Source organism: Anser anser (assembly GCF_964211835.1).
Source record: "Anser anser genome assembly, chromosome: 1".
Classification (NCBI taxonomy): Eukaryota; Metazoa; Chordata; class Aves; order Anseriformes; family Anatidae; genus Anser; species Anser anser.
The window spans coordinates 124,652,975-124,676,143 of NC_139720.1; the positions used below are offsets into that span (position 1 = coordinate 124,652,975).

At 39.2% G+C, this 23,169-nt stretch overlaps 1 protein-coding gene across 1 annotated transcript in view; it reads right to left on the minus strand.

Moving 5' to 3' along the window:
• The window catches only part of IL1RAPL1 (interleukin 1 receptor accessory protein like 1), a 777,496-nt gene extending 771,894 nt beyond the window's left edge, over nt 1–5,602 (minus strand). The window contains exon 1 of the mRNA XM_083851491.1: nt 5,459–5,602. The gene's annotated coding sequence lies outside the window, so the exon portion shown is untranslated. The remainder of the gene's footprint in view (nt 1–5,458) is intronic.
• Nucleotides 5,603–23,169: the final 17,567 nt, after the last annotated feature.

The following is a 23,169-nucleotide window of genomic DNA, read 5'->3' on the forward strand; positions in this document are numbered from 1 at the left end:
TAGCATTTAAACTCACTCCTAGCATCACCTGGAGAAGCTTTTCCATGTGTGTTATAACGATGCATGTTACTATGACTTCATTTTCCTTGAAACAGTCTAAACTTTTGGCTGGGACTGAGTTTGCTGAAATTGCTACTGACTGTTCAAGCACACATTATCAAGAGGAACTTAATAGGTGAAAGAGAGATTTTGAGGTTTTACACAGCAGTTGCACTACCATTGTAAGAGGAATCCTTACAAAAGCATTGTGATTTTTTTTTTTTTGGAGGGAAATTCCAATGATTTATGCTTTGTCAGAGGAAAATGGGTTTCATGTAAAATGCCTGCCTTTTCTAAAATACCCAATGGGAAACATTCTTTCTCTCATGTTCCTACCCACTTATTATTTTATGGAGAAGAACCTCAGTATACCTCAAGTGAGAGATCAGGGTCTTGCTGTGCAACTAAAAACAGGCTTGTAGATGTAAAGATGATGGGCCTTGCTCTGAAGACAGTAAGCATGTTGAGAAAAAAATAGAGCAGTAGTTAGGAGCTGGAATAACTTGGAATGTCTCAGTCTTACTAGTGAAGAACACAGAAAAGGAATATATAAATATACCCCATCTCTTGAAAAATGGTAACTACATCACCAATGACTATATACTTAAACACTTTCTCAACCCTTGTTTTAACCCGTTTTGCTAGTCTTCATCTTCTTCCTCTTTTATAATGTACCATTCATTGAGGCTAAATGAAGGTCCTAGAGCACAACGGACCAGGGAACAGAAAAACTTCCTGATGCCTCTAGCCATCCAGTTATCAAGTATTACTACCCCTTGTTTGCCTGCTATCTGTATAGACTGTATAGGCCTTCTTGTTGCATGAATTAGGTTTCTATGTTTCTTTTTAGAAGCTAAGCTGAGCACTTCCTAAATTACACACAAAACTAAAAATAAAATCTATCACATTGGCAAAAATCTGAATTTTTCATTTTCTCCTTTTCTCCCTTTACATCCCTAATCATAATCTACATGGGGAATTACTTAAGTTGATGCTATGACCGTGGAAGGACTATTACATGCCTGTGTACTGTTCTTATAGACATGAAATTTCTAAGCACAGGAGACAGTAAAACTGATGTCCTTTATTCATTTGTTCAGACCTAGTTATTGAGGCATAAATAGCATGCTATATAACACCATTAAATGGCCCAGAACTACCTATAATACACAGGTACTGTGAGACCTAGAAAAACAAGAGTACCCACCGTTAAAACAGATAGCCAGATCTTCTTGGTCTTATACAGCTCTTACAAATAACACAGAATGTTCCCCTTTTGCAATAGGACAGAGTTCCATATGCAAATCCCTTAGGGGAACATGCAAAGTATGAATATTATAATTAATAAAACACAACCTTTCATCTTCATTCTTTTCCCCTCCTTCCCCTCAAAAGAGCTTTCTTCCAAATGTGAATTAATTTTAAGCTATCACAAGGAAAATTCATTGCTGCATTTGAGCTGTTTTTCTTTTAAGAATATGAAAACAAAATAACAGTATATGAAAAATAATAGGTTAAATGATCCTTCCTGAGTCACTGTGGTCCATCATATCATATTTAATTACAATTTAAAATAAAACAAGCATACACTTGAACTGATAGAACATAATGGCTGCTTTGGTGCTGCTGTATATGTGCATGTAAGGACTATGTATATGTGCGTGTAAGAAACATGTGGATTACTGACCTGACAGGCCATAGCCATAATCCAAAACAGCCATTATGGTCTCTACTGTATATTCTTCTTATTTCATGGAGCCTTGACACAACGGATGGCAATAAGATAGAGGTTTATAATAGAAATGCTGATACAACCTTATCTATAGCTGTACAAATGGTGACGCTATAATTAAACTTTACAATTTGAGCACCACTAGATAAGTTGCTAGTTTTTAATCATATTAATCAGAGCTGGGATGTTTCAATTGCCATATATTATCGTGCAGCATGCACTATAAAAACAAGAAGATTCCCAGCTGCTAAAGATCATAGCTGTTATGAAACATAAAAGTATATCCTAACACGTCTCTGTAAGTGCAAAAAATACAGAATGAGAACCTCAGTCAGTTGCCCATTTTTTGTTTTGTTTTCCAAAACATGGATTTGATATAATGGCCACAGAAAGTATTCTGAATACATTACAAGAATATCACTGAATAGGAAAAAAATGCTTCCTTAAGAACTGCTGTGTGCTTCAATTTTTCCTGTCAGCAGTAAAACAAGTCTACTGTCTTCGGTGACAGCAGCAGTCAGAAGCCTGCTCTTTCAGAGGGAGGCACTGAGATTATTCTCCATGTGCTGCTGAAAGCTGACTTCCCAGAGCTACCAAGAAGTAGGTGACCAAACACTCATTGCTTCAGTGGTCTGAGATTTTGAAGTCCGGGAAAGTTTTATGTAAATATTTCTCTTCATCTGTCTGAGTGATTTACAGTTTTATTTCAGCAAGGAAAGTTTCCTCTTAAAGAAGCAATATTGGCTGCAAAAGGAATAGATATTGCATTGGAGCTGAAACCTATTTTTACTGAGTGGTTGTTGCTAACTACAGCAATGAAATTAAACTATAAATAAAGCTTGGTTGCTTATCATTCTGTACTACCCTAAATTTGCAAATCCTTGCAGCCAGCATGCCAGTTTAAATGTATCCAATGATATATTCCCACACTGTTAATGCCTACTCTTTTGCAGAATAGGTTTTATAACACTTTCTCTGGACATTATTGCTCTCCTTAATATAGGTAGCACAGGTATGCAGCATGTGTGTCACAAGAAGTGTGTGTCAGGAATTAAAGGGAAAGAATGTGCCTGTAATCATGTGTGACAGAGAAGAGTGTGCCATGGACATTTCTGAAAATTACAAGAGCTGTAGCAATGCATAGGAGTTGCCATAGTGTTATTCTGACCCCTGAAGGATGGAAACAGAGTTAACTTCATAGCCGTTTTTTTCCAATTTACTCACTATACTCCATGAATGTCAAACTCTAAACTACATTAGCTGGATTTATTAGTGTTTGCCCAGACTTATCCTCAAGAAATATGAAAATATTCATGAACTAATGCTAAAGCAACTTTAAAATACTGATGTTTTCAGGGAAGAAGAGGAAAAAAAATATTTTTCAGGACGGTGCCATGTTAAAAATACTGAGATAGTGCATTAAATGTGATAAAGAGTAGGTATGAAGAGATCATGTTTATCAAGAGATGTAAAAGCCACTCTGCCCTGGCCTCTTTGAAAGTGTAAAGGTGTTTAGTGAAATTCCGTTAGAATGAATCCAGAGTGAAGTGGGGGTAGGACACAGGCCAGAGATGATAAGATCACTCATTTCAGCTGTTAAGATTTCAGCAGGCTTACACTTTTCAGAAAATGCATCCATGAGGCCTCAGCAGTGCTTTTGCAAGCTTATCTGTCTTCAAGGAGTCTTATGTTTTTGTTTGTTTGTTTTTTTTTGTTTTTTCCCCAGAACAAATGAAAATAGTGATTTATGACTCTAAAGTGGGTATTAGAATAAAGGCTACCCGGATCCTGCTCTCTCTGCAGACAATTCAGGAAGAAGGTCCACCCGAGTTGAACCTACGAAACTCCTGGCACACCTTTGCCTTCATTTACTTGCTTCTGAGATGCTCGTAACGTCTTAACAGGCTAGCGTTCCCCCAGCTTTAACGCCAGGTCCTCCCTTTAGGTCCTTTTGCAAACGTAACAGGTCGATTAGGCCGCTGTATCTGGCAAGACTTGTTTTTTGTTGTTGTTTTTGTTGAGTGGGATGGGGAGAAAAAACCCGTCGCCGTCTCAGCCTCGCGGACGGGACGAGGGGTCAGCGGCGCTCCCCTCGGATGCAGACGAGGGAGGGAGGGGGATCTGCCTAAATTTCGGTCGCCTTCCTGCCCCATTCTGCTTCCGCCTCGCACCGCAGGCCCGGGGTGCCGGTGACCTTGCCGGCTCTGCCCTTGCGGGGGCTTTTCGGGAGCCCCCTCGTAGGGAGCGGGCGGCTCCCCCCGAGCTCCCCGTTCCGGGCAAGCCCGGCAGCATCACGCCGGTGCTGGAGGCGGCTGGCAAGAGGCGAGCCCCTGCCGGCGCCGAGCGGGGATCTCCCCTCCTCTGCCCGGGTCCCCGCCGCCAGCGTGACAAAGTTGAGCCAGGTGATCGATGCGCCGTGTGAGCACCTCGTTACACGATCGGCGACTGATGCCACTGATGTAATCAAGTTATATAATCGCCGTCTTTTTTTTCCTTTTTTTTTTTTTTTCGCAAATACATCCATCTTCCTACAGAAAGATCTGCATATCTTCTGCCATCCATTATGCATGAAGCCACCAGCAGCACAGAAGCGTATATATTTTCGCATACACTACAGAACTTTAGCATTGCGGTGCCTTGCACTGTACAACGTCATCACTATCGATTCCCTCAACCTTCCCCCATTCCCTCTATCAGAATTGATTTTGCAGAGAAAGATTAGCAAGTTGCATTGCTTGGATACCTTTAAATTTCTAAAGGCTGAAGTGCTTCCCCTGTGTTCTTAACAAGACGGTCTTTTCTCTCCTTTTCCTTTCTCGCTTCACACCACAACTAACAGAGGAATTAATTCACACACAGCCCTCAGCCAAATGAATATATGTATGAAATACCGAAGATAGGATCTCTGTTTGCAAATCTTCAACTCCCATGCACGTGGTCTGAGGTTCCAGCAGGTAAGTTATTGGGTGTAAAAAAATATTTATAGGAGCAGGTGGATGAGAGATTTCTAGGCTAGCAACATTTATGATATTTTTCTTCTGTCAGAAAGGGATTTTTTTTTCCTTACCGTCTCTCAGTTTATAATTTCCTCGCAGGATTTGCAGGAACAGTTGCAATCCCAAATCACCAGAGGCATTTAACCCCTTTAGTACCAGGACACCGTATCAAGATTAATAAGGACTGCCACCTTAAAGTTTAACAACTTGAAAAACGGGATTTGTCTACCTCCATTGCAGCTCTGAAATGCAGCAGAATGCTGCACAGAGTTGGAAACATTTGTTTTAGCCGGCGGATGGGATCCGGTCTAATATTTAACAGATTCCATCACGGAAAGCTTCTTTACTATCGCATGCCCTTCTCAACCAAAATTATTGGGGGGGGGGGGGGGGGGGCTGGTGTCAAAGAAAAAGAGAAAGAGGAGAAATTAAAGCCTCATTGCCCGGCACGCTGTCACAGTACTCTCCCAAATCCAGAGGGTGAAGAGAACGTGGTTTGTTTTTTTTTTTTTTTTTCTGATTTATCGCAAGAAGCACCCGCCGGAATACCTACTGCAGTTATTTCACTCAAGTGCTAGCAGCAGCCGGATCCCCTCGCAATGCAATGCAGCAAGCACCCAAGTGCCCACCTCAATCACCCGCCACCAAGTTTAGCCACGCCGGAGCTCCCGCCCGGATAAAATGACCTTACCCGCGGGAGTCTTCCGAAATATCCCTCCGGTGCGATCCGTCCAGCGAGGCGAGCGCCGCTCACTACCACCACCACCGCCGCCGCCGCCGCCACACTGCGCACTCGGCCGGAGGAGCCCCGCGTTCACTGCCGGGGCTGCTGCTGCGCTGGCCGCGAGTGCCGGGGACGCGACGCCCGTCCATCCGCCGCGGCCGCAGGTAATTCCATACGGACTTCGGCGGCGCCCCCCCCTCCCAGCCCCCCCGAGTCGCCCCTTCCTTCCTAGTTCAGAAAGTGCCCGCACCGCCGGCGGGAGGTACCATCCAGGTGCGGCGGCGGGGGGGAGAAGGGGCGGGGGGGCGGCCGGCCTGGGGGCCCCCCGCGGGCTGCTCCACGTCCAGCGCCGCCACCGCCGCCGCCGAGGGCCGGATCCGGGCTGCCGGGCACAAGTATCCGGAGAGCGGCGGTCTGGAGGGGTTTCCTGGTGCCGTGCCGGGGGGGGATGCCGGGGGGAGGATGCTTCCCGGGTCCTAGCACCCTCGCCGCCGCGCTGAAAGGGGGGCGGGGGTGATGTTGGGGGAAAAAAAAAAAAAAAAAAAAAAAAAAAAAGGAAAATCTCCAAAGGGAAAGGAAGAAAGGAGAAAAAAAAATCGGTTGTCCGCTTGCCCCGAATGATGAGAATCCCCAGTGGAAATGACAAGTGATCAGCAAAGAACAGGAGGTCTTGATTGAAAGCGACAATCCACCCAAAATATCCTAAGTAGCAAAGGAAGAGAAGGATAGAGGCGAGAGAAACTGCAATGCATAAATGATTCCAGTGTTTCTACAAGACCGGCTCATTTGATTGAATGCATTCTCCGCTCTGCTGCGAGTCATAAAGAAGATACTGTTACTGCCACCCCATGGATGCTTCGGTACTCGCCGCCGCCGGCTTTGCAAGCATGACTTTGGGAGGCTTTTTTTTTTTTTAATTTAATTTATTTTTTTATTTTTTTTATTGAGGGGGGGAGGAGAGGTGGGGGAGGGCCCTTCGCGGGGATCCACCAGGAACTCCCCGGCAGCGGGGATCTCTCCGCCCGGCGCCGCCCGCCGCACCCCCGCAGCGCCGTGGCGCGCTGCGCTTTCCCAGGGACGGGGCGAGTGCCCAGGCAGCGGGGCACGGCTTCGCCTCTGCCCCCCGTCCCTCCCGCTCCCGAAGTCGTGTTGTTTCAGAAGAGATGATACATTATCTATTCTTGGATTTGTATAAGGCAAACTGTGGGCCTCGCTGTTGCCATGGGATCTTCTTTGTGCGAACTCTCTGAACTGTGTGGGAACAGTTTTATTTCCTTCCCTTCAGATTATTATTTTTTTTTCTTTCCCCCTTCTTCTCCGCTGTAACTCTTCTGAAGATATGCATCAAAATGTAACTGCGTTGTTGCCAATTAAGATTAACAGCAGCTGCAAGGTGCATCTAATTAGGAATGTTAATTACTTCACGAAATAAATAGTCATTTGCAGATGTTTGTAATACTAAACAAATGTTCTATAAAGTGTAACTCTGTAAAATACCAGTACTCCCCCAATAAATTTGGCCAAATTCATGCACAAATGTTCAGGGAATTATGCATCCCCTCTTCCATAGCACTAACCTTGCAAATGCACACTCACAGGAAGAGATGCAGAGAGTGTTGCCTATGTACAGAGAGATGGTTGGGTCTGGGGCATTTCATCCTCTTCCAACCTAGTATGCAGGCTGGAAGGGTGGAGGGGAGATAAATATCTGAGGAATATGAGCTAAACACGTCGTTTTATATGTACATATATATATATATATATGCACAAGTGGTATTCTCCAAAGCAGTGACAAAGTACTAGGTATCACTTGGCTATCACAATGTCAAACCTGTAGGCATAGAGAAGAATCCAAAAGACTACTTTTTTTTTTTTTTTAAACCCCCAACATTTTACAAGAGGAGGGAGAAAGAGAAGAAAAGCATCATTTGGGAAAGTGTGAATTTATTAAGTCTCATGATAGTGGATGCAGGATTATTGATAGGCAGATAAATTGCTGAGCAGAGTCAGAGGGTTGCTAGAGAGGTAGGAGCTCTTGTAGAACAAGTGGAGATCATGCACACCCCCACCTCACATCTCCTTGTTACAACAGAATGGCATTCTTCATTTTGGATTTAAAAAAAAAAAAAAAGAATGCAAAAAAACGGTAGTCAAAATTCAATCTTAAAACACAGAAATTAACGTGCCTGGTTAAACCAAGCATTTAGATACTACTGTGATGAGTGATCTACATGCGTGGGTAGGTAAAAGAGACACAAAAAACTTTATGGGATTCTCTTTGTGGATCAGTACAGGGCATTTTAAGTCAGCTAAATGACTCATACTATATACTTGAAAAAGCTGATTTGTGTGCCTGATTTAGAAGCTTAGGCATCTTAACTGGTTAAGAGAGGAAGAGAGGGGGAAAGAGAGACATGCTCCCAACTTTGATACTCCATTTTTTCCTTTGGGAGAGCTGCTTTGTCACCACAGGTGAGTGATCCCAGACTCCCATCAAAAGCACCTCCATTACATGTGTCTTATTTGCACCCAACAGACCGATGAATGCTCTAGGCTGACTGGTAGAGAGTAGGAAGGACAGGCTTGGGGTTGAAATGTTGGCCAGGCACTCAGAACATTTTGGTTTAGTTCCTGATTTTTTGCAGATTTCTTTTCCATTGACAGGCAAGTCATTTATTTAATCTCTGTGCTTTTGTTCCTTCTTTTTATAATGCGAGTTAACACTGTTCTTATTCACAAGGGTGCAGTGAAGATAAAAAGGTATTACTGTTTGTGAGGTGTTCATATACAGTGGTTGTGGGAGATACATAAGTTCCCAGAGAGGCTGGTTAAGGGACCAGACGGACAAAGGGAAGATGAAAATAGTGGAAGCCAAAAGATGTGAACAAAATACAATGTAATTGCTAAAATCACTGAAACCAGACTAATAACACAGAAAACCTATACACCATTTGCATGTGCAGAATAGACTACTTGCATTCTCAGGTTAAATTCATCCTTAGGCTAGGGAATCATAGAATCACAGAATAATGGTTTGGATTGGAAAGGACCTTAAAACCATCCAGTTCCACCCCCCTGCCATGGTGGGGGGAACTGGATTCAGTTTATGTCTCAGTTACTGAATTGCTATGAATAGCAATCCAGTTGTATGGATGCATATGAAAGAGATTTTAGGCTTTTTTTTTTTTTTTTTTTTTTTGGGGGGGGGTGGCGGGGGTGGAACAGGTATCTTTATTTGGATTTGTCTGCCCATTAATAAGTATGGGATGTATATTAAGCAGGGAATCTCCTCCGTCCTCATTACAACCTCATCATTTTACACCTAAGACAGCAAAATCTTACCAGTTTTCTAAACGTTATTTTAATTCCATGTTATACAATGCATACTGAATGAGTTAATGAGTAGCATACGTGCATTATGTGTATGATCTTGAGAATCATGTCTTTTGAACTAAGGAGTCATGCACCATGTCTTCATCTAAATTTTAGCAAGTGATTGAAAAGATTATCACACTTAATGTTTATTATGGAAAGCTAAACAGTTCAGTCAAAGTAAACTTCCTTTTCTGGAAGTAATATTTTTAAAATGAAAGGTCTGACAGAGTATATGGCTCTGAAGGGTGCTAATATCATGCAGAATGTTTAAGGTTAGCAAATTCAATCTGCTTGAATGGGCAGTATTCGAGCTAATACCGCTTCTTAGCTGCATGGTGTCCTTCAGAACTTTCTGACCTCATGCTCACCTTGCTAGAAAGTCTGTCCAGAGAGTCTGAAGACTGGTGGAGCTTGATTTCTCACAAATTATCTGTGGATTTCAGGGATTAAAAAATATTTCCATCTTCATATTCATTTCCCACTTTTTAACAAATGCAATAGGAGAAAGTAAAATAAAACATCAACACTTGCACATTCTCTTGCTTAGTATGTATACATAATAGTGATATGACATGATATAAATCTAACATCATGGAAAACAAGCATAGAATTTTCAGATGAAAAAAAAAAAATCTGAAAGACACCTTCACTGCCCCGCTAAGAACACCAAATACAAACCCTGGTCATGTAAAAATCTACACTGAACCTTGTAAACTGCAGTCTCAATCTAATTACTAAAGAGTTTCAGTAAAGCAAAAAGGACAGCATATCCTTTTTTTTTTTTTTTTCTTTTTCCTCTCTTCAAAACACAGTTACATTGATCTTATTAAAAAAAAAAAAAAAAACAGCTTCCCTTTTTGTTCATTTTTTAATTTAGTAGTCCAGATTTCTACAGAGTGAGCAAGGTTAATGTTGAAAAATGTTATTTTATTAACTGCTCTGATGGTCCTTAAATTCCTGTGTATTTAAAATATTATATTAGATATAATACAATATAATATAAGACAATACATTTATGCCATATATTTTTATTATATATTATATATTACACATTTTAATGAGTCCAAGCAAGACTGTACAATAGAGCATATACTTTTAAGTGACTAACATGTCATGTGAAAATTTCAAGACTGATTTCCTTTACAGAAAAGCCTGATTCTAAAGAGTACATATCTAATCAGGGAATACTATTCATCTTATAACTGAGACAAACAAACAAATAAATTTTGTTTATAGTCCTAGCTGCAAATTATATTTTTCTCTGCCTAAACTGCATATACATTTCTGTAAATATAAGCATGCTGTAGTCACTGCTGAGTTATGTTTTCCCAGCTACTATAATTTTACCATGCTTTTCTTGTTGATACCATTTTTGTGTGAGTAATCCAGCACCTTTGTGAAGAGCATGTCAGACAGCTCAGGCTATTTGATACATAGCTTTGCTGGGGCACTGCTATCTATATATGCAGCTGAGACAAGCCCTTCCTATGCCTGTTAGACATCAGTTGTAGGTGGCCTGAACAAAGCACTACGACACCTATAGACGAAAAGTGACATTGCATAAAAGCTAAGTATCTTGTTACTACTTGAGTGAGAGGATACTTTCATTCAGAGACGTTCCTTCAAAACATGCATTTCGTTGATTCTTAATGCTTAAAGAAGGTAGAATTAAATAGATATATATACACACACATACATCTTGGTATATACATACATATACCAAGAATTATGTATTTATATATATTCAAAAATAACTCTTGGTTGTCCTGAAACTTACTGCTTTAACCTAATTCATCCAAGGATAATGTAAAGACAATTAAATGCTCATCTACTGCACATTTTTAAATGAGTTAAAATAAATGGTTACTTTCCATTCCTCTTTTCTCTCATTAAAACATCTCAAATGAAGATAATATCCATGCATAAACTATTTAGAACATATAATGTACCTCATCTATTTAATTAAATACTCTATTGCAAGACGAAAAATAAAAAGATGGGGTGCATTCATTTACTATAAAAAGATCTGTATGCTTCTCTTTAGAATTGCTTTTTGTATGTTTGTTTGTTTGTTTTCTCCTCAGACTTAACAGAAGGTAGCAATGAGAGATTCTTTTTCTGTGAGATCTGTTTACTTTTAGAATATTCAACAATATAAATCTCACCCAGTTCCTATAAAGTCAATAGAAATATTCTTATTCCTTCAGTAGGAGTTACAGCAGAATTTGCATTATTGTTATCCATTCCAATATCATAAATTACAGATTTAAAATATAAACATTATTGAAAAAAATAAAAAGCATAGGAACAATGGACTTGAGTTCATTGTACTAGAGCACTTATCTATCAAGGCCAGCAATGAATACCCAAAAATGGTCAGAACTGAGCAAAAGGGGGTAAAAGAAAGAAAGGGCAAATGAAAAGCAAGAAGTGATACTTGCATAATATGCTTTCCAGCTTGTGACAACCGGCAATTCAGGGTTTTCTTTGCTTTTTTTTTTGAGAAAATGCCAGCCATCAAAATACAAAATGTTAGAAATTAAGAGACAAATCCGATCTCAACTCCTTAGCTGAAAACAAAAGAAGGGGGAATAAAGGAAAAAGAAAGAAAGCAAAACCCTGTTGAGTTATCCAGCTGTTTTGTGGAAAAAGTAATGCTCAGCCTTTCTACTATATTTTAAAGGCTGCACTTTTCACAGAGTTATGCTGTACCATGGCAGGCTCCCAGCTGCCCAGGAGCCAGGCCGCTATGGGGGGGCTGCCTGGCCTGGCCACAGCCTGCCTTGCCTGCTCCAGGTCCTGCTAAAATTCTAAATCATAGAAGAACTTTCTCAGGAGGAAAGTTTTTTTTCTTCCATGTCCTTGTTTAAAAGTGGCAGATGTGCAAGCTTGAGAAAATAAATGTGTATCTTTAAATCTAATTACTTCCAGTGCTGCAGCCCCCTTGGTGGCCCAGCTCCCACCAGGGTACAGCAGCTCTGGGCCAGGCAGCCATGGAGCAGAGACGTCCCCCAGTGACCTGGTCCCACCATGCCCACAGGACGCAAGCAGAGCCGGTCTGAGCCAGTGGCCATATCTACTTTGCCTGGCGAACATCAGGCAAAGGCAAGGCCAGGAGTCAGGCCCAAGGTCATTCCAAGAGTCTGGGTGGCAAGCAGGGGGCCTGCGGGTCACCTCAGGGCCCAGTGTCCTAGATGCCTGGGTATACACAGAGGATAGTAGACACAGTTTAGTAAATACTCATTAGAATCCTGAATGTCTATCAAAAACTGCCCATTGTCATTCTTATTGACATTGTTTGCATGAATGAGGTTCAGGTGCTCATAATGTAGTTGATGTAGCATAATACAAATTTTCTTTCTTTGGCTACAGGTCTTTTACTGAAGCATTGACTTAGCACTAAAATGACTTCTCAAACTTCAAAGTAGGTAGAGCAACCTAAATATGAAGTCATGTAGGTTAGAGTAGCAGTAGGTCTATCAAGCTAAGTAGTAAGGTATTCATTCAGAGTATGTGAATGAATTTACAATGAAGTCCATTTAATTCCATCCTGAAGTATATTAAGTACTAAAATTGATTGATAAAACTAAAACCAAATCCAGAAACTGCTTCTGTAGATGTAAATCACTTTAGCAGGTCCAGAGTAACATTTAACTGGTTTAAAGTTTCTGAGTGAAAAAGTCCCTTGGAAAGTTCTGAAGCAGAGTAAGAGATTCCTGAAATTAAAGCTGTGTGAATTACCTACCTCACAAAGCTCATGAATCAATTAAAGTTATACATGTTATAATTAATTAACCTAAGAAATGTTTGTTTTTCAGTGTTGCTGATTTTCTGTCTTCCTCCTATACAGGCACACATGTATGCACACACACCTAAGCAGAGATACTTGATTTTATGCTTAACGATGCACCCAGTTTAGTAACTGAAAAGCTTTATCCCAGTTGCTAACATAAATTATTAGTGTTCATCTGCATTTAATCGGTTTGGTAGCTTTGATTTTGCCATTTGGATGCCATAGGGAAATTTAGGCTTCTACTTTCAGATGTGATCTATGTGTGTAGGAATAATTTACTTGAGGGCAAGATGGGGACAGCAAGCACAATGGAAAAAGGGAGGGGAAAAGCAAATTCTTCATTAGAAGTATCACAGATCGAGATTAAAATACCTGAAGAGGAAGAAAGCATTAGTACAACTTCACTACGGACCACCTATCTAAGGTGTTCAACTTCTCTTCTCTGGAGAAGAAAAGGCTCCAGGGAGACCTCACTGTGGTATTTCAGTACTTAAAGGGGTCTTACATAAAGGATGGAGAAGGACTCTTTACTCAGGTGGATAATGATAGGACAAGGGGTCTTAGATTAAAAGAGGATATATTTAGATTAGAGGTTAGGAGGAAATTCTTCACTGTAAGGGTAGTGAAGGCACTGGAACAGGTTACCAAGAGAAGTTGTAGATGTAGATGTAGATGTAGAAGATGTAGTTGTAGATGCCCCATCCCCTGGAGGTTTTCAAGGTCAGGCTGGATGGGGCCTTGGCCAACCTGATCCAGTGGGTGGCAACCCTGCCTATGCAGAGGGGGGGGAGTTAGACGATCTTTAATATCCTTTCCAACCTGAGCCATTCTATGATTCTGTTTCTATGGTGACAATGACTGTAAGGGACATTAGAAAGATTCTGAAGGAAAACAAACAAACACACTCAGTTACTACATGCAGATTAGGTAAGTGTTATGGTGGAACATGACAGATATTAAAGTTTAGAACATAGTAAGTAGATGTTCTTTGTAACAACTAAGGAGAAAACTCATACAAAGAGAAGCAGCACGTTAGTTTTCAACAGTACACAGGACCCAGTTCAAAAGCCATTTGATTTGGAAAAAACAATACAACAGGAATACACGTAAGATCTGTAAAGTTACAAGTAATGTTAGGAGCAATATTTTCATTATACAAGATGAAGGAGGCATCCAGTGAAACTATGATGTGGCATGTTCAAAACAGATGCATAACAAAACAGAGAATTGTGTAAGTCATTTACTGCCTCAGGATATTTTGATGGCTGAACTATAAATCAGTTCTGAAAGATTCAAATACATTCACGGTGGAGATTCCCCTCTCTTGTATTAAGCACAGTAATCCACACCTTCCAAATCAAAAAGTAACCTTTACTATGTATGGCCAAGGTAGAATAATATATGAGAGAAAGATTACAGTCTATTTCATGTGTTTCTTATACCCTTCACTTAGGCACCTCTACTAGTCATTGTTAGAGACAAGATAGTAGGCTTGTTGGATCTTTGTGCTGACTCCTTGTGGACGTATTTTGGCTTTTATATTATATGGACTGTGAAGTTTTGCATTATTGAAAGTGTTAATGCACGTTAATGCAACACAGAATCTGGAAACAAATGCCAACAAATGTAGCTTGCCTGGGTTTAATATACAGGAATTTTGTTTTCCATTGACATTTAATTCCAGCTAAAATAAGAGCAAAAAACTGCTACCAGGTGAGAGTCCCTGTATTGTTTCAACGTCCGTTTTTACAGGTGTATGTAAATACGTGCTATGAAGGCAATAAGAAAGAAAGACCAAGAGCTACTGAAAAACAACAACAACAAGAACAACAACAACAAACAACAACAGAAAATTCAGTCTGAATTTCAGTTCTACCTGTCAGGTAAAGATTGTGAGCTGAATTAGGTATACCTTCCTGTTCAAAACAGTGCAAGTTACAATTTTACAGTTTTTTTTAGAACATTTATGGCTGCTATATAATCTGTAACATTATTAGTAGAACTGCCAGTATTTCAGAAAGATTAAAAATGCTGCTCCTATGACAGAAACCTTCCCAATATTCTCTCAGGTTCAGAGTGACTAAAAAAATGCCCTTGTGAGTGATGGAAGCATGGTGGGGGCTCTGTGGTGTATGCAACAAAGGGGTTAAAGAAAGTTGTTTTTAACATGGCTTTGGAGGGGTTTCTTATGCTGTCTCAATCTTTCTTCAAGTCTATACAGAAACACGAGAGCCTTGGTGGGAGGGTATTGTATGCTACTGAAATGCTATGTGGCTACAGGACAACTTTACAGCATAAACAAATTTGAGGCTTCACACAGCTTAATATGGATGCCGGCTTTTCCTGAGATTAATCTATAAATAATTTTGTCAAACTTTTGTTATCCATGTTCTGAAATTCAAATTTCCCAGATCCAACATGTTCTTTCCTCTGTCTTTATTTCTTACATTAAATATTCTCTTGAAATAAGTAGCAGCGTAAAACACCACTACAATTTTATCATGGTTTTTACAGAAGATCTGTGACAGCACAGAAAGCAAGCTGCAGAAAATGAGAAACAGAGGGTCAGCAATTACAAAGATTTGCAAGAACACTCCTGTATAATTTTGTTATATGGATCTGGAAGAAATGTAGCTTCTATTTGAATATGTAGTTTTGTCTTTCTTTATTTTAAAAATGTCCATTGGTTTCAAAAACCAGGGTTCTTTCTTCTTACAGAGGGCACCAAGCTGTTCCTTACAGGAGCAATGGTGATGGTGTAGCATTTCCTGAAAAGAAGAGAGTTGACTGTCAATGCAAAGGAGGAAGTTTTGTTTTTGGCAATGAAGATAGATGAATCAGAACAAGGGAGGGAAGGAGAAGAATAAAGGCAGAGGAGAGTGTCTGGATCTGAAACGAAAGCAATGTGATCAGAATTTTGATGAAGAGGCATTGACAAAATGAAAGATCTTTCTCCCGTGCTCTTGTCCTCTCATTTCCAGTGTGTAAAATCTGTCCTGTTGATGCATTCTTGCTCTCTTTTTATATCACAACACTGGAGCAAACAGGATTCACAGTCAGTGGTGGCACAGCCCATGTGACAGATATTTGCTGAGGGGAAGGGCTCAACAGCTGCTTTCTGTTCTGCCTCATTTTTGAGACACGTCAGTCAATGGAACTGCACTTTATCGAGATTTTAGAATTCTTCACTGTGTAATTTAAGCTGATTATAAGACAGGGAGGTCTGTCAGGCTATGTCCTGACAATTTGTATCCCCTCTCCAAGCAAATATACAGTACAGTACAGTTGAAATATATTAGGCATTTTACTTATTTGCTATTTAGGTTTATTGATAATGTAATAGAGTTCTCTGTTAGATATCTGTTCTCAAAGGAAATGCTGTTTTGGAGAAAAAAATAATAATAATAATAATAAAGCAAATGTTATATTTGAAAATAACAGGTTGCTAAACTTTAAAAAACATAAAGCAACTTTGGAGTTGAGAGTACCCTGAGAACTACTGAAGTTCTTGCTTCAACACATGCTGCCACATTATGGAAAATGTCACCTTCCAGCCATCAAGCCATTGGCTTTGATGGTAATTCCTTTCAAAGAATCAGGATCTTCCAGATGACTGAGCTCAGAACAGTGTATATGATCCCATCATTTATTTATTTATTTATTTATTTAATTATTTATTCTCACATTATAGGTGCAAATATTGGACATATAACAGCATGGGAATAACATGGACATTAAATAGGTTGTCTTATTAGGTACAATGCATACACACCACAAATTGTGTAGTATAGATTTCTAGATTTTTCCCTCTGTAGCACAGGTACAGTGAAACTGATTTTGCTGGAATTGATCATGAAAGTACCATGAAAATAAAGGAAACTAAGGTGCTATTTCAAATCCTATACCCCTTTGTAAAAGACATGTTCACTTCTGTGGCCAATTTGCCTCAGAGGTAAAGAGTAGAACTTAAAGTATACATTTATTTACGTGATATATAGGAGTCACAATGTTTAGCTAGTTAGTACTTGATAGATTTACGTTAAGGGTAAAATACATATGATTAACATGTAGGCAGAACAGCTGAGCTGTTTTCAAAGGTACTCATGGCAAGTATCCCTGAAATTCTGTAGGTCTTGGACGCAGTAAAGTGTGATTTACTGAGATGCTTGTATCAAAGAAATTAAATTGGTTTTAATTAGCATATTTTTCATATTTTTACCTTTATATATATATATATACACATACACATGTGTAAACTGTATTTTAGCATATAAAAAAAAAGCGACTGCTGTGGATACAAAATTGCTAGGATATCCAGACTAAATTGTTAGATGGTAGGCAGTTGCCTAGAGCATCAGACTTCTGGGTACTATTATGCTTCTCCTTTGCCACATTAGAGCCTTGGAAAGTCAGGTTTGCTGCTCATACTGACTGTGTGGTACTGTAGAAGTCTGGAAGTGCTTTGTCTGGCCCTCTCATCTTTTGGGGAATAAAATTCAATATTGAGTGTTTTACTGAGAAGGATAAATTTGTAGTTGGAGACTATTGCTGCCTAATCCCACCTCTGTCTCCTTTCACAGTTAAGATCAGTGTGATACAGTAGCATAAGCGCAGCCTCTTATCAAGTAACACCTTAATATGGTCACACTTGTGCTGACTAAAAGCTGTGAATTACAAAAGAAGCTGTTCGTTTTAATTCAACCCTTTTTCTGTTAGGATAATTAGGAAATTCTAAACTTTGTTATTAACCTTGTTTTGAAGACAGCAGAAATACAGGAGAGGACAGGGAGAGAGAGGGGAAAGTAAGGAAAGGAAAGAGCAAGCAAGAAAGAAAGACAGAAAAAAAGAAAATACCAGAGTTCCTTTTATTAATATCTATCTGTTCACATGTTTAATTATGAAATTAATATCTTCAGGTAGAAAGACAAATTAAAATATCATTTTTAAAAGGCAGAATGCCATCAAATTGGCTGTTGTTTTATCTTCTACATCAAGCTACAATGAGGATAATTAAAATTCCCACAAGGCTGAAAATATTTAATAACAATATCCCATTTACAACAATAAATAATAAAATAATAAAATAAATAATAAAAATAAATTGTAAAAGGAAAAAGGAAAAAAATCTTTTTGATAACTGTGTCTAGTCTGAGGGTTTGGAACAAATAAAAAGCAGTTTACTGTCATTGCATTTTCTCAGGACATGGTGGTTTGGAATTCCTCTGTGTATCTTCAATAATTTTACTGTCTCTGGTCAGTATATTTACACTATGTCAGACACACAGTCTCCTATTATGTACTAGGGATCTCACCTTGCTAATACACAGAGATACAACAGAGAAGACTTAGCATTAATGATAAATTGAAAAAATATAAATTATAAGATTTTTTAAGTCATTTGTTTCCTCTCTCTTCTTTCATTTTCCTGCAGTTCTTTCCCACAATGCCATATCTTTCACGTATTTATTTTGTGTGGTTTGACATTACATTACAAATAAAACCACTGAAATACAATAAATGAACAAGATGTTACTGCCAGCTTGTTCTCGATCTATGACTTCAGTTTGGCCACACTTTTATGATTTTTTTTTTTTTTAAACAGAAATACTTATATTAAAACCACCACCATAAACAAACAAACAAAACAAAACAAAAACCTTCTCCACAAATCAAAATCTGTGCTATATCATCAATGATGGAAACAACATCAGGTGTTTCCACAACAGCTTATGGTGTAATTCTCTCTCTCTCGCCCCCTCCCCTCCTCTGCCTCTCTCTCTCTAAATTCTAAGGCTGTTCTGTTTCTTAAGGGAAAATGTAAAACATTCTTAAATCAATCCTCAATTTTACACTGTTAATAGGTGAGAATATTAAGTTTCTTCATAAGAAAACCACAAATTGAATAGTTAAACTGGTTTTAAAATAAAAAGACTTGTAAAAATGAATCCCAGGACAATTTTGCAATGTATTTTAACAAATTAAACCAATTTCTCTGCCACCACAATTTGTGATACTAACTCAGTAATTAGGGCAGAAGAGATCTTATATAACTTTAGGCACTCAGAGGATCATGACCATCCTGAGCTCTTCATCCAGACTACCTTTGTAGGCACTGGGGAGAAATGGGAGCCATTTGAAAATGATGCAGTTCATCATAGTGTAGACATCTTAAGCGTATCTCACCTTTGAAAGACTTATTTCACTGTTTTTCTAGAAAGGAATCTGGATGCTTCGTGGAATCCCTGCTTCCACGCACAATCTGATCAAAACAGAACTCCTGCATTATATAGGCAATTGCCATCTATATGTGCAGTTTTAGTTTAACCTGTGTTAGAGTATGATCCTAAACCATTTTTAGTGTGAATATATTTAGGCAATGACCACAGATTCCACTGATTTTTCTCATTTACTACAGTTGTCTCATATGTAATGAATCTGAAATGCCTCAGAGACAAAAGAACAAACAAACAAACAACAAAACAATGGCAAGAATTAGTGGTAAAAGTATGGAGATTATTAAATATATATAATTTGCCCTATCTATTTAGGATGTGCAATACATTTTTCTGTTGGATTCCAAAGTGTTACTAAAAACTACTCTCTTGTAGAAATACTTTCTACTATGCCTACAAGCATAGAAGTTAAACATTTTTTGATGTTGTTTGATGATGATTTATAATAGCATCCTTATACAGACATTCAATGACTTTTGCAAAATGGCAAGTCAATACTGATATCCTGAAATCTATAAACACCTGAAGAGCAAATAGGGAATCATGACTAATGCCCTTTAGGTCCAAAAATAAAACTTAAGCACTTTTTTTAATCCACAAATAGATCTCTCCCTCTACTTTCTGATTATATCTGACATGATGCTCACAGCCTTGGGATAAATCTATGTAGTTTTTAAAGGAGAAGATGACAAAGATTATAAACTCTTTCTAAGGAGTCTTATTGTTCAGGTGTGCTCCAACATCTACTGTGCTCAGTCAGTGGTTGTTAGCAACATTTAGGGAAGCATTTTCACTTATTTCAGTGCCTACTGCATTTCCAAATGAGAAGCAAATGAAGTCACTGTCTTTTCAGGAACAAAATGCTTGATTCACTTTCCTTGATTTCTTTTGTTTTAATTAATTATAACCAGGGAATATCATTAATTCCACCCTCAGCTCCTGGACTGAGATTCCATTCATGGGAACTCCCTTAACAGTTTGTCTACAGAGAGAATGCAAGAAGGTTAAGACAAACCAGCTTAAGACATGTGTTTTAAAATATATTCATGTTAAAGCACATTGTATGGATGTTTTCCATAAAAAAGTAGATATTAAACATGACATAATTCTGGTTTTGTATAGGATTATTCCTCACAGATTTTAAATAATTTCCTTCAAATTCACAACTTAGATTACTTTAACTTTTATCAGTAATTCTAAATGTTCATCTAAGACAATAGACTAAAATTAGAAACTTTTAATGCTAAGGAATATTTATCAAGACACTTTTTCTTTTCCTTCTTTTCCAAACTGAACTTGTGTTTTCCCTCAAAACATGTATCTAGCTTCAGAGATGATCACCACTTGAGGTTAACATACAATATTAATAGTGTGATGGTCTGATAGGAATCTGTGTATATAAACAAGGTATGATACTGGAGACTACACTTCCATATGACAAAATACTGGTATCTAATGGCATCTATGACTATTGTTATATTATGAAGAAGTTAGCAATCTTTAAAACTATTTTACTACTTGAGATTATTAATTTTGACACTCATCACTGCAATGTTTCCCAGCAGTCATACTTGCAGGTGTTCTTAGAGGTAATTACGAGAAAAAGATCTTACTCCTCAGAGGGAATATCACATTTGTCCATAAAAGCCAAGAAGAAAGATGAAACCTCATTAAAAATCTTTCCCCAAATTTCCCTTTTCACCGAAAGAATAACCAGACATAGCAGGCATTAATTACTAACTAGGATATAGTCTGTCAATACATTTCCAATTTCATGGATACTGAAGAAAAAAGACTATCTCAAAGCTAAAATTTTAATTCATTTGTTGTTGTCAAGAAGTGGCTGAGAGAGCTTAAAATGTCTTTGAATTGTAAACAATCACCCTTTCTCTCGCAACTTCCTTGACAAGCTAGAAAAGTGGGCCCATGTGAACCTAATGAGGTTCAACATGGCCAAGTGGAAGGTGCTGCACCTGGGTTGGGGCAATCCCAGACTTGAGCACAGACTGGGAGAAGAACTCATTGAGAGCAGCCCTGCAGAGAAGGACGTGGGAGTTCTGGTAGATGAAAAGCTTGACATGAGCCAGCAGTGCAGGCATGCAGGCCAACTTCATCCTGGGCTGCATCAACAGAGGAGTGGCCAGTAAGCGGAGGGAGGTAATTGCCCTCCTCTGCTCTACCCTTGTGAGGCCCCACTTGGAGTGCTGCATCCACACCTGGGGCCCCCTGCACCAGAAGGATGTGGGGCTGTTAGAGTGGGTCCAGAGGAGGGCCACAAAGATAATCAGAGGCTAGAGCACCTCTCCTATGAAGAAAGGCTGAGAGAGCTGTGGCTGTTCATCCTGAAGAAAAGGCTGGGTGATCTTACTGCAGCTGTTTTGATGCTTTAAGGGGGCTTATAAAAAAGATGGAAAGCAACTTTTTGCTTAATCAGATAATGACAGGACAAGGGGGAAATGCTTTAAACTAAAAAGAGGGGGGATTTAGATGAGATATAAGGAGGAATTTCTTCACTCAGAGGGAGGTGAAGCACTGGAACAGGTTGCCCAGAGAAGCTGTGGATGCCCCATCCCTGGAAGTGTTCAAGGCCAGGTTGGATGAGGCCCTGAGAAACCTGGTTTAGTGGGTGGCATCCCTGCCTATGGTGGGGGGGTTGGAACTCGATGGTCACTTTGGTCCTTTCCAGTCTAAGCCATTCTATGATTTTGGGAGATACACTTTATTTCTTGTTGTTACAAATGTTTGGTTATTTATTTATTTATTACAGCTTGGTTAATTAGAATTTGCCTGTAAGAGTAACAAGTTCAGACCAAGGTAGAGAGGGGTTCTATTAATCTGAAGGCAGGGGAAAAACAAGCAAGCAAACAAACAAAAAAACCACAGGTATTTGCTGAAAATGAGTGTATGCTTATCATCAGGAGCAGAGGTCTGGAAAGAGAGAAGAAATTTAAGGAAATTCCCAGTTCACACTTGAGATTTTTAGAAGTTAGGCCTCCCCCCTTACTTTTTGGTCTCTGAACACAAACACATACACTTAGATATTAAACTAATTTAAAACTAGGGGTGAAGAGGGGTAGAAAGGGCACTTTTAGGAAGACTTTCCACGTTACTTTGTGAGAGAAGCTGAAAATGACAGGTGAAACATGACTATGAGGTAATGTTAGGGTACAGGACATCTGTTAGCAATATCTATCAAATTATTTAAGCTTCTTATTGCCTGGCCACAAAAAAAAAAAAAAAAAAAAAAGGTTAAACTGGGCACACATGGAAAATAAAGTACAAGGCCTTGTTTCAGCATATGCTGTATAAGGTGTTGCAAATCATTCAAAGCTGAAGTGACATGATAACTGAATTAATGTGACAATTTTGCAGTTTGGCCTTCCCTGTTAACTGCAGGTAAAACAGACATATTTGTGTATGTTGATTGCTCTCAGGTTGCTGAACCTTCAGATTTCTATGATTTCTATGAAATTTAAATTTCCAGCAAACTATGGGAGACCCACAGTCAGTGAGTGATAACACTTTTGATTCATATCCCTAAGGACACATAGTATGATTTGTGTCTGGGCCAGAAACTCCAAGCCCAGACAGGATGTGCATCTCTCTCTCTAACACCACCATGGTAAGTATTGAGTCTGTTTCTGACAGTATTGAATGTTAGAAAGTGCTAAAAAGTTTTTCAGTCTCTTCTTCATTTTGAAAGGGAATCTAGGACTTCAGTTCTGGAAATAGCACCCTCATAGGCTCATGAGAGTTTACTAACTGTCTAGCTCTGGGCTAAATGAGCTTTGGGGAAATGGTAAACCACACTTAATTCAATGTCAGAAAAAATAGGAAAAGAGTAAGACCACTTAAACTGCAAATACAAGATGTTTCAGCAGGGATTCCAGAATACAGCCTATGGTCATGCATGAATACATCAGTGTGGATGAGAGAAAGCACATTTCTTAGAAAACAGAGGAGACAAGCAGTGGCTGCTAGCCACTTGGCCCATCCTAAGGCTGAAAAGTGGCTGCTCCATGGCTGGAGTTCAGGCTGGTGTACCTGACCACCTCTGGAGAAAATTGAGAGACTCTATGGCAATACTGCATCTTTACCCAGCACAAAGATTATAGGCTCTGTCTGGATAAGCCTATAGGGATGCCTGCAGAGTCTTGTCCCTGTCTGTCCTTTTGCAGTTTCCCAAACCATAGTCTGTTACAAAGAGGGTGTGCAGCAAATTCTGTGATGGCACTGACTGGCTCATGCTTACTGTATAGAAGAATATCTGGGAATAG